This window comes from Dromaius novaehollandiae, chromosome 12 (genome assembly GCF_036370855.1).
Source record: "Dromaius novaehollandiae isolate bDroNov1 chromosome 12, bDroNov1.hap1, whole genome shotgun sequence".
NCBI classification, from domain to species: domain Eukaryota; kingdom Metazoa; phylum Chordata; class Aves; order Casuariiformes; family Dromaiidae; genus Dromaius; species Dromaius novaehollandiae.
In genome coordinates, this window is record NC_088109.1 from 13,915,593 (window position 1) to 13,926,126 (window position 10,534).

The 10,534-nt window shown below is 45.0% G+C and overlaps 1 non-coding gene across 1 annotated transcript; it reads left to right on the plus strand.

Annotated features, from left to right (window-relative positions):
• Positions 1 to 8,208: 8,208 nt before the first annotated feature.
• Positions 8,209 to 8,291, plus strand: TRNAL-UAA (transfer RNA leucine (anticodon UAA)). Its single transcript has one exon. It is a non-coding gene; the product is annotated as a tRNA-Leu (tRNA).
• The last annotated feature ends 2,243 nt before the right edge of the window (positions 8,292 to 10,534 follow it).

Below are 10,534 nucleotides of genomic sequence, written 5' to 3' on the forward strand. Positions count from 1 at the left end.
GCATGAGCATGGCTTCTTGCATACATACACAGTAAAATGCATGCTTTGGGATCTGAAGTTTAACAGTCGGTTATGGAGTCATAGGTCATTTTGGAGCATGAAGGAGCTACCTAGTTCATGCTGTACTTAGCTGCTAATTGGGAGCTTTTAGGACATAGTTTGAGGTGTTACCAATTAGCTCAATTGTGGAATGAGACCAAAGCTGTTATTTGCTTTGTCATAGCAATTGAAAGCCAAAGAAACAAATACTCATGTCTTTTCACTCTTTCCCCTGTGCTTTAGCACAGCTGTGCAACAAAATAATAATAATTTCATTGACTACTTTCCAAAACTCCATATCTACAGCAGCTTGTTAAAAAAAGAAAAAAAAAAAAAGAAAATAAAAGCCTAATTATTACAAAATCAGGTTGTAAACCCCAGAAGAAAGACTATCTTAGATACCTCAAAAACTGCAGAAAAAGAAAGCAGATGAATAAATGAAATATGCTAGGGTTTGCCTGTCTGTTGTTTGTGATCAGGAGATCTGAAAAGATAAGTCCTTGATGCCCACAGGATTTCATAGGCGCTTAGTATCTGTTTCTCTGTGGCTTCTTGGAAAATTGACTGTCAAAAAAATTTTAGTTGTAGAGAAATGGCAGAAATCTGAAGAGCACTTTTTTTTTTTTTTTTAAATAGTTTTTCAACTACGGATGGTTCATTCCAAATTTTCCAGAATGCCACTGGCACATTGGATTGAGGCAGTCCCTGCTTTTATTCATAATTCAGTGAGGTAGTGGGAAGCCCACTAAAGCATGTGAGCTCTCGCCCTTCAATGGTTCCCTTCAAAGGTCACATCTAATTAGGAGAATCCTGGATTTTGTCCTTGTTGATGTTTTTAGCAAGATGGTCTCTTTTGAGACAGCATAGAAGTCCAGCTGGGAATCCATATGGGGAAAATATATATATATTCTATAAACTTGTTATCTCTAGAAAACTTCTTACACATACTACGTGTGAGCTCACTCTATACACCTACTCTTCACCATAACCTTATTTTAGACATTGCATGACAGATAGTCTCACTCATACCTGTCACTATTTCTATACATCTACTTGAATTCCTTTGCAATGTATTTTGTGCTGTCTTTTAAGGAGAAAAGTTTTTTCCTGGTCTTCTGGTAAATCTTTGGTCACCCATTGTGGCCTCAGTAATCACCAATTTCTGCATGATACTGCAGGTGGAGGATCAAACTTGCCCTTCTCTGATTATTTGTTGGAAAATACAACCTAGTTACTTGTAGACCATCTCCAGTGGCTGCCTTTAAAGCTCTGGCAATGGTAAAACCCAGAGATATTCTGAGATTCAGTGTCATGTTAGACTTAGCTGCAACATTAACATGATTTAAGTGCCAGCAGATATGTCGTCAGTTATTGCAGCATAGCTGAAAGGGGTAACTTATAAGTGTGTTGCAAGTTGGTCTTGGGTAGGTACCCACAAGGTCTAAAATGATGGATTGAGGGAAGCTAATAGGTCTTTTTCTACTCTCACTTTTGCTCTAAGTGGACTAATGCTAGGCAAAGTGGTGCATGCGGACATTGGGAGATGCCTGACCTCTATCTGAGGTGAAGCTACAGCTACAGGCATAGGTGCTTTAGTTAATCTGGGGGGGGGGGGGGGGGGGGGGCACAAGAGGATGACAACATTGCATTTTAATCTGAACTCAAGGTTGGTCATGAGGAGAGGCAGGTATGTGCTGATAGAGCTGCACGAATGTGTGCCTAGATCTCAGGCCTTGCTAATTCTAGGGATGTGCCGATGTGCTCCAAGCTGAGATTGCCAAAACCTGAAGGTGGGTGCTCCCAGCCCACAAGAGACGCTATGACATTGCCAGCTGGGTGCTTTCCTTGATACAACTGTATCCTCTCACTTCCTACATCTATTCACTTGTCAAGAGCAAAAACTCATTTCAACTCTGTGGATTCTAAATTTTCTCTGATATAATTATTGTTTGACACTGCAGCCCTTCCAAGCACCTTACATAAGGAGAAAGAGAGAATTAAGTATGAGAAGTCTAAAAATAAAACTATTAAAAGGAGAGAGAAGCTGTTTTGTGAGCAGCAGGAATGATGTGGTGCCTCTGGGAGAGGATGTGGTGAGCTAGAGATGATGTTCTGCTTTTAGGCAGTCTTTTATTATATGTTAGTGAAGTTCTGCACTTTTCTGAAGTTCTTAGGTGCAGCTCTTTTAGAAATGAGTCTGTTCTTTCTCTTTGTTCTTGCAAAACAGTGACTTTCATAGCATTCCCCAAGCCAATCTTCTCTTACAGACTGTGCAGCCAAAATTTCCCTTCCCTCATTAACCCAGAATGATTTTTGAAGAAGTTTTAGCCACAGAGAACATCAAATTTAGCTCTTAGCCTGGAGCCAAGCTCTGGGCTAAAGAACACATGTCATTTTAGGAATTCATGCAGAGGTACCTTGACATCTGGGACGTGATACATTGCTTGCACACTACCCCATTGAGATAACAAGCAGTAGTGGGCACTACTGATGCTGCAGGTGAAACACAAAAGGTTTTGCCATTCATTTTTGTCCAAGCTATGTAAATAGTTACAGGAGACTACTTTGGCGCATGCAAGACTTTTGAATCTCTATTGATATTTGTCCATGTGATAACTCAGCTGCCACATTTCTCTTCTGGATTGCTTCTGAGAGTCATGTACTGCAATGTTTCTTAAGTTATGACCCATAAAGGATGGAGTTCTCTGGTGAACCCTTCTTTCCTATTGCTAGCTCCTGTCACGTGAGAAGGCAGCCAAAAATATACAATATGTAGGTTTTCCTGTGTGATTTTGAAATGCCCTTATTAGAGCCTGATTTACAGAAAATTGGTCACCAATATACGCTGAAGTTTAGTTATGGAAACTGGGGCTGGAAGGGACCTTTGGAGATCACCTGTGTTAAGTCAGGATCAGTCAGGTTTCTGTCTGAATTCTTAGAAGTCTCCCATGCTGGTTGTTCCACCTCCAGAAACAACCTGTTCAGTGTCCAGCTCTGTTTACTGTAAGAACATTTCCTGCAGGCAGATTCAATCTCCCTCAGTGTTAGTTATCTGAAAAGCAGGTGTCTAATCTAAGCTAAACAGAAGGACTCTGCTCCTGTTTATTTCCAAAAAGCAATGTGTTCAGCCCTTCTGTAGATGCCCCAGATAGGATGAAGCCCTCTCCGGATATTTCTCTACTGCAATGACTGTAGAAAACTCTGGCTGACTGCGTTAGGCAAGGATAGATGAACATGTACTGAATGTCTAATTTATTTCTTCATGGTTTGGGTGCTCGGGATCTGAGGCATCGGTATCACAGAGCCGCAAACCTAGGCATGTTCTTGAGCTTTCTTTTCTGCATAAGCCTTGACTCGTTTTCTCTGCGTGTGCGATGGTGCTTGGAAGGGGAGTGGAAGAGTAACTGAGAGATGTGCCCATGATGGTATCTTTCACAAAATCCAGGCTAAAGATAGGTAAAGCCTTCATAACTTACATGTGCATCCTGTCCAGAACATCTCTGGGAATAAGTCAACATGAGTGAGTGATGACTTTGAAACGCCAAACCATTACCATTCACTCCAGGCATCTCATTCTGAGCTGGATCAGTGCCAAAGCAGAAACAATGATGTGTAGCCTAGGTAGTTTGAATCCTCAAGTTTAATTGTTTGAGGAACTCTCTGTTGACCAAGAATCATTTGTGGAAAATACTGGGTGAATAATTTAGAATACTAATAGCTTGTGGAAAATTGTAAACAGCTGAGAGATCATTTCTGAGCAGGAGAATCTAGACAAATACATTATTTGCTAATACATAGTGCCTTAGCTCTGGTAGATGCATTGCTTTCAGTTTTTGGAGTCTTTTTGTTGTTGTTTCTGAAAGAACTTACTCAACAAAGAAAATATATTTTCCCTCTGGGATAAATAACCTCCTGTAAGTGTGCAGCTCCACAGGTTTTTAATCCAGTCTGTGTGCCCACAATAAGAGGTCTTTGGTTTTCTGGCCAAATACCAGGATTTGCAAGCTTCATGGAAAACCTTTCCTCTTGAGCTATAGAGCACCATAAGGTTTTTGGTTCTGCAGGGGATGACTTGAGCCAACAAGCAGTGGGACAACATGTCAGATTCTGCAGTGTGTAAGCTTTCATGTACAGGATTACAATATATATTTTCTAGCCATTCTGTAAAGAACGCCCTCTGAATTCAAAGTGAGGCTGGCTTGGTTTCCTGAACTGCCTTTAAAGAGGTAGGAAAAATAGGAAAGAAGGGAGAATGAACTTCTGTGTTTGCAAACTGCCTGTTTATTCTGAAACCAATGGAAGACAACTTAAATAGCAGTACTGTCCTGTTCAGCTCTTCTTCATATCGGTGAACTCCAGCTACTATGAATACGTGGTAAAAATTTAAAGTTAGGGGTGGGACATCAATAGTGTATTTAAAAACTGACCAAGTCCAAAGAACTTCCTCGTTAAGTGCTGTATGAACTCAACACAGGAGCCCTGTTTCTATAACCAGAAATAATTTTTCACCCAAAAGCTTGCTGGGCAAGGTGAAGCCAAGCTCTCATCTGTCACTTAATCTAAGATGACCCTGGTAGGGCTGTTATCTGCCAAACTTCTGAGTTGTTTTGCGCTCCTGATGTTTGTCACCTGCATGCTGAATTGCTTTCATACTAAGGGAGAAACAGAACAGGGTTCTCCTCTTATACTCGTCCCCGTCAACCAGTTTCTAACTTCATGTGGCAGAGAAGATTATTTTAGCCCCTGTACCAATAAAGCAGAGAAGTTCTGGCCTGAACTCTTTCAAAATGTCCATTTTTACTCTGCCTTGCTCATGATTATAAGGCTTTGGATTTTTTTTCCCTTAACTACCAATCAGACCCTCTCCAGCTGCAATAATAACATGTGGGATGATGGTTGCCTCCAGCGGCTGTTTAAATTAAACACAGATCTACTGAATAGACCCAGAGTGCCAGGAGATCTATTTCTGGGGGAGAGAAGGTGAGAGGAGGAACTGCTTTCCAGTTAACATTACCAATGTGTTTCTGAAGCTAAGGACAATTCTCTTTTGACTTCTGGACATTAATAATGTTTTTCACTTACAGAACATGTATTCTGAAAGCCTGCAGCCATGTCACCTTCAAGCCATCATTTCATAGGGATACTGCAAGTGAAGCACAGCCAGCCTGGTTTGGGATTTGCATGGAAGATATCCAGGACACTACAGGTAATTCAGCTGGTGTTGCATTCCCCACCAGAGGCAAGATGGGGTAGATTGGTCTTGCCTCTGCTGGGGAATGCAACGCCAACTGAACTGGTCAGCCTTGGAGACTCAGGTTAGGTTGTGATCTGTGTTAGAGGTGTGTCTCCCCTCATTGCCACCACCTCTTCCTGCTAAACAAAACTTGTGTAGTTAAGGTGCTCCTGGATACACTTCTGGCTTAACATCTTTTGAGAGTATTCAGGCGTGACCTGCTCCTGTCACTGCTCAGGCTGGTACCGGTCCTTGTGTCCCTTCCTGTGTCCCAGTAGGTTTTCTGGTGTGCCAGTGAATTTGATCCAGGCAAGGGAAGCTGTCACCACACCACTGAAGGCTGCGTATGGAGATTGTCCCAAAGGTTTTGCAATAGCAGCACAGCAACAAGCCAACATCTCATTCCCCTGTCCCTTGTCCAAGCCACCCTTGGCAGGGTGAATGCTGGTCGGGGTGTCAGAGGGGAGGGGACTCCAGGGAGGCCAAGGAGGCTGAGCAGCTTTGGGAGGAAGGGCCAATGAGGCAAGCAGTGCCCAACTGCATGCTTGTGCTTGGGCTGGCCACCGTTCCCAGAGCACGGCCTATTTGCACAACCTCCTCCTAGGTCAGAGGCATGACATAGCTTGTAAATCGGGTGAGCAGCTGGGCAGTTGGCTGGGCACTGGAGGCTGTTTCAACACAGAGGTTTATGGGGAGCTGGAGAGGTTTGGAGAGGGGAAGAGGCTGGGAGGCAATGGTCTGTGACAGGAAGAGCAGATGCGTCACACAGCTCTTGCTGTTCTGGGCTGGCATCGCCTCCCTTGCAGGGGCTAGGGAGATCCCAGAACAGACACAGGGCAGCAAGCATCAGCTGAATCTGCGCTCTCATACATCCATCCCAGTCCCTCCTAGCATGCCTTGAACTTGCCCTGGAGGGATGACCCCACCAATTTATTCGGCCCTTGGGCTGCCTGCTCAGGTTCCTGATTTGAGTAACACTTCCCAGCCTGGACCTGAAGGGTTAAGGTAAGATGTTGTGCTGGGTGCAGTGGGCACTATGGGGATCTGAGTCCTGTGGGTCATAGTTGTCCTTGAGAGCAGCACCCTTCTCTCCACACTGTGAGAAGCAGATGTGGTGTAAAAGCTCTGTTTCGGAGAGGGCATGATTAATTTTGCTTCTTAGAGGATGACAAATATATTATATTCACTGACATGCATGTGCATTCTCTTCACCTGATGGGTGACCCCTGTCTTAATGCCAGCCATGCAAGGTCCAGCTTTGTAAATGAAGAGGAGAGCTTTGCAAGCTCATTAATGCTTTGAAGTCTTTCATTATGAACAGATTTCTCTGGAGCTGGCTAGTGTGACACCTGTTGCTAGCATGGTTATTGATACTTGATATTAATGTGGATGCTGCATCTGGAGGCATCTGGGGATGCTCAGCTGTGATTCTGCACATAGGGACCAACATGGGGGTTGCTGTGCCTGTAATGGGAAGGGCAAAAGGAAACAGGGGAAGTAGCTGTTCCCTCTTGGTGCCTAAAGAGGTGAAATTTCCTGCTGGCAGGATTTATTGCTTGTGAATAGATGAACCCAGTGCTCTGCTAAGCTGAGGAACTGCAGCGTCTCCCAGTATGATATCTTGGGATCCCTCTTTCTTGCTTTCCATGGCTCTTGTGTTGTCTCTGGAGGCCAGGGTGTCCCCTCCTGGCTGAGGAGCTTTGCTTCACCCTCTTCTGAGGCCCAGAAACACCCTTTTTTTCTGGTCAGTGGTTCTCACCTTCGCACCAGCGAGCTACAAGCCCTCTAACCAGTTCAGATACCCCAGGGCACAGCTGTGAGCAGTCCCCAGGCAGTGACGAGGGAATTCCTCTGAGCTTCAAGTAGGACAGGCCCAGGACAGCTTGGCCAAGCACCACTCCCTCCTCCTCCTCCTCCCCAGAGAGACATCCCTATCTTGGCCTGGGATGTATTGCTGCCTGTCTTGGCCTTCTGAGGTCAGAAAAAGTTTTCCATGAGCTGTCAGACCTGCTCAGGTCCCCCCCACTGTATTTCTAGGTCTTCTCGGCCATTCCCACAGCTGAGGAGGCTCCAGTGGATGGGACCCTCTGGATGTATTGCTGCCTGTCTTGGCTTTCTGAGGTCAGAAAAAGTTTTCCATGAGCTGTCAGACCTGCTCAGGTCCCCCCCACTGTATTTCTAGGTCTTCTCGGCCATTCCCACAGCTGAGGAGGCTCCAGTGGATGGGACCCTCTGGTAAAAAGGCCCAGCTGGGTTGCTGTAAGTTGGCATTGCTTGGGGATCCCTTGGCAGGGACAAAACTGGAATAGGTTGCAATCTCCCCCCAAAGCAAGAGCAGCCCTACATGAAGGTGCTGGTCTGGGAAGAGTCAGACTGGCTGAAAGTGGAGATAAAAAGCATCAGGTTTCTGTGGCTTAAGGGCTAAAGGCCTAGAACATTAAGGTGTTTTGACGCTGTGGGTTTGAATCCCATGTGATTCCAAAGAGGGAGGTGTTTCTGGTTTTATTTTTTTCCAGAGGGCAAAAAAGCTGTGCCTAACCCCAAACAAAAAAGAAGGACCCCCTCACCCCACTATTTTTCCCCACTAAACATCCCAGTTGAGTTCAAATGCAGTCCAGAGGGGTGAGGAGCAGGACCTAAAGCACAGTTTAACTACTTGGCTTGTTTGGGTGAGCACTGAAGGGCTCTCAGAGCAGCTCCCTTCCCTGCTGGGCACCCAGCAGAGCCAGGACAAGACGCTACCATGGTTCCCCTCTAGCACCGGGGTCCCTGGTGGTATCAAGATGTCTGCAATCCTTGCACAAGGGTCTGGCATGGTGTGTGGTGGCTGCAGGGTCTGTGCTTGAGAAGTGTCCCAGGCTGGGTCCCCTGAGGGCTGGGCAAGGTGTGCAGCCCTTGGGGTGGGAGCCGGCACACCTGGAAAGAGCAGGCAGTCCACCAGGATGGCCGAGTGGTAAAGGCGTTGGACTTAAGATCCAATGGGCACATGCCCGCGTGGGTTCGAACCCCACTTCTGGTAGGAGCCTTGTTTTTCCCTTGGTCCTGACTGACACCACTGCAATGGCCAGGGCGCTTGGGGTGATCTCCACTGGGGCACCTGTCTGCCCCACCTGCGCTGCCAAGGAGGTTCAGAGGGCCCTGGTTGGATTTGAGACACCTTATCATCCAGGCTGAATGTGGAGTGAGAAATGAGCAGGTCCTTCCGGCATACAGGCTGAAGCTCTCATCCCTGAACACAGGGAGTGTCGAAATCATTGTGGGCTTGAATCCCACATGCTCCCAAAATAGAGGCCTGTTTTTTTTCAAGGCAGAAATAAAAATAAATGAATAAATAAATAAGACAGCCTTGAAGGGGTTTCAGGGAGATGGAACTGGACTAGTCCATGCTAACTCTGCCCCTGCTCTGCTCTGTGACCCCAGATCCATTGCTTGGCCTCATCCAAGGCACCCTTTAGCCTTCAGGAGCTAGGAACTGCAGTACCTGCCCTCATAGAGGGCTTTGGTAGTGTCAAAAACCCTGGGAGCTGACTTTGAGAGTTCACAGCATGGCAAAAGGGGGCTCCTGATGTTGCAGGTTAAATTGGGGAAGTTCTTGAGAAACTGAGAAGTGCTCCTCTGTTGTACAGAGAGGTGCTGTGCCATAGTGTATCTTGAGTCTGTGCCTATAAATGCTTGCAAGATTTTAGCTCTACTGTTCACACATGGCCTCACACACACACAAAAGGCCCATTGCAGCCACCAGATATTTCCCTCAGTAAAGGATTAGCCTGCCGGACCCATGGAGATGCAGTCAGGTTTTCATTTGGCTGCTTTGCTCCAGCCTGAGGCCAATCGGAAATGTCCTACTGCTGGGACATGATTTGAAGTGATGGTGTTAATTTAGTTAATTAGGATTCCTGGGTAGCATGCGCTCCTTGCAAATCAGCTTACCATTGTAGTATCACTGGAAAGAGTTATTTGCTGGTACATGGGGTTATGTATGAATTTATGATCATGATGTAGGACCATTAATTTCATGTTTGTGGCAGATGATACAGCTCAATTAAAAGTTACACGTTAAGATCTTTGGCGCTCTCTGATATATGGGAATCAGATTGTGGCCTGCAGGAAGGATTACAGGGCCTATAACAGTGAACATACAACAACTGGGGCAGGACCCAGAGGAGAGGGCTCAGGGGGAATTATTCTGCTCCTCTCCCATTTGATTAATAGCAGGAGTGAAATTCTGTGCATATCCACTAAAGCTGGCTTGTTGCAACTAACCTTAGTCATTAAATGATGCAAAGAATGACATACATCTTTGAGAGTATCCCAGGGGGTCTGAGCAGCTCTGCAGGTCAAGCCTTTTACCTCTGATGGCTTGGAGTCAGACTCCTGTCTAGTTTGTGTGTCAAAGGTATTTGGTGGCCTCTGCTGAGTTCAAAGCCAAAATCACCTCATTTGAGCCTCTTCGTTGATCCATATTCTCACAAAGCTTGTGTTTTTTCCACCCCAGGGGTATGGGTTCTGGTCTATTTCTGATCCTTTAAGGATGTTTATCCACTTTGCAAAACTGTTGGGTACACAGAGCATCATCTGAGGGCACCCCACACTGAATTAACAGCCTTTGTATCACAGGCTTCACAGCCTTGGCAGACTCATACGGACATCCGGGATCAAATGTTAATTTGCCTCAGGACTGAGATCAAATGGCAGAGAGCCATGTAAGAATGCAGGGCTGGAGAAATAGCAATAAGGCCACCGGCCAGGGTAGGTTAGAGCTGTAGTGCGCTGATAAGTAAACTGCTTTCCACCAGACCACAGCTTTCCTTCTCACCTTTACTCTCCCAAGTCGCATATCCTCCAAGCATTTGACAGAACTAAAAAGAGCAGCTTGTCCAGTAGCCATTTCAATGTATCGTATTTATTAAGATCATTATTGCAGGTTAAATATCAATAGTTTATTAAAAATATATTTATTATAGATTAACTATACCGCATACACATCTGTTATTTTGTGGTTAAAAGTAAACCTCAGTAAAAGGTTTTTTAATAATGAATTGGTATTGAAGTAGTGTACAATAAGTATCTTTAGCAATCTTACTCTCAATTTCACAGGACAGTTTTATGTTCAATAAATACCTAGAGATTATTAAAAACGTATTTATCAAAGATTAACAGTGATGAAATAGATACAAATCTAAGCTGCTAAAGCTCAATAAACACACTTACAATAATCAATGCTTATATTAAAACACAATAACTGCCTTATTCAATCTCAAT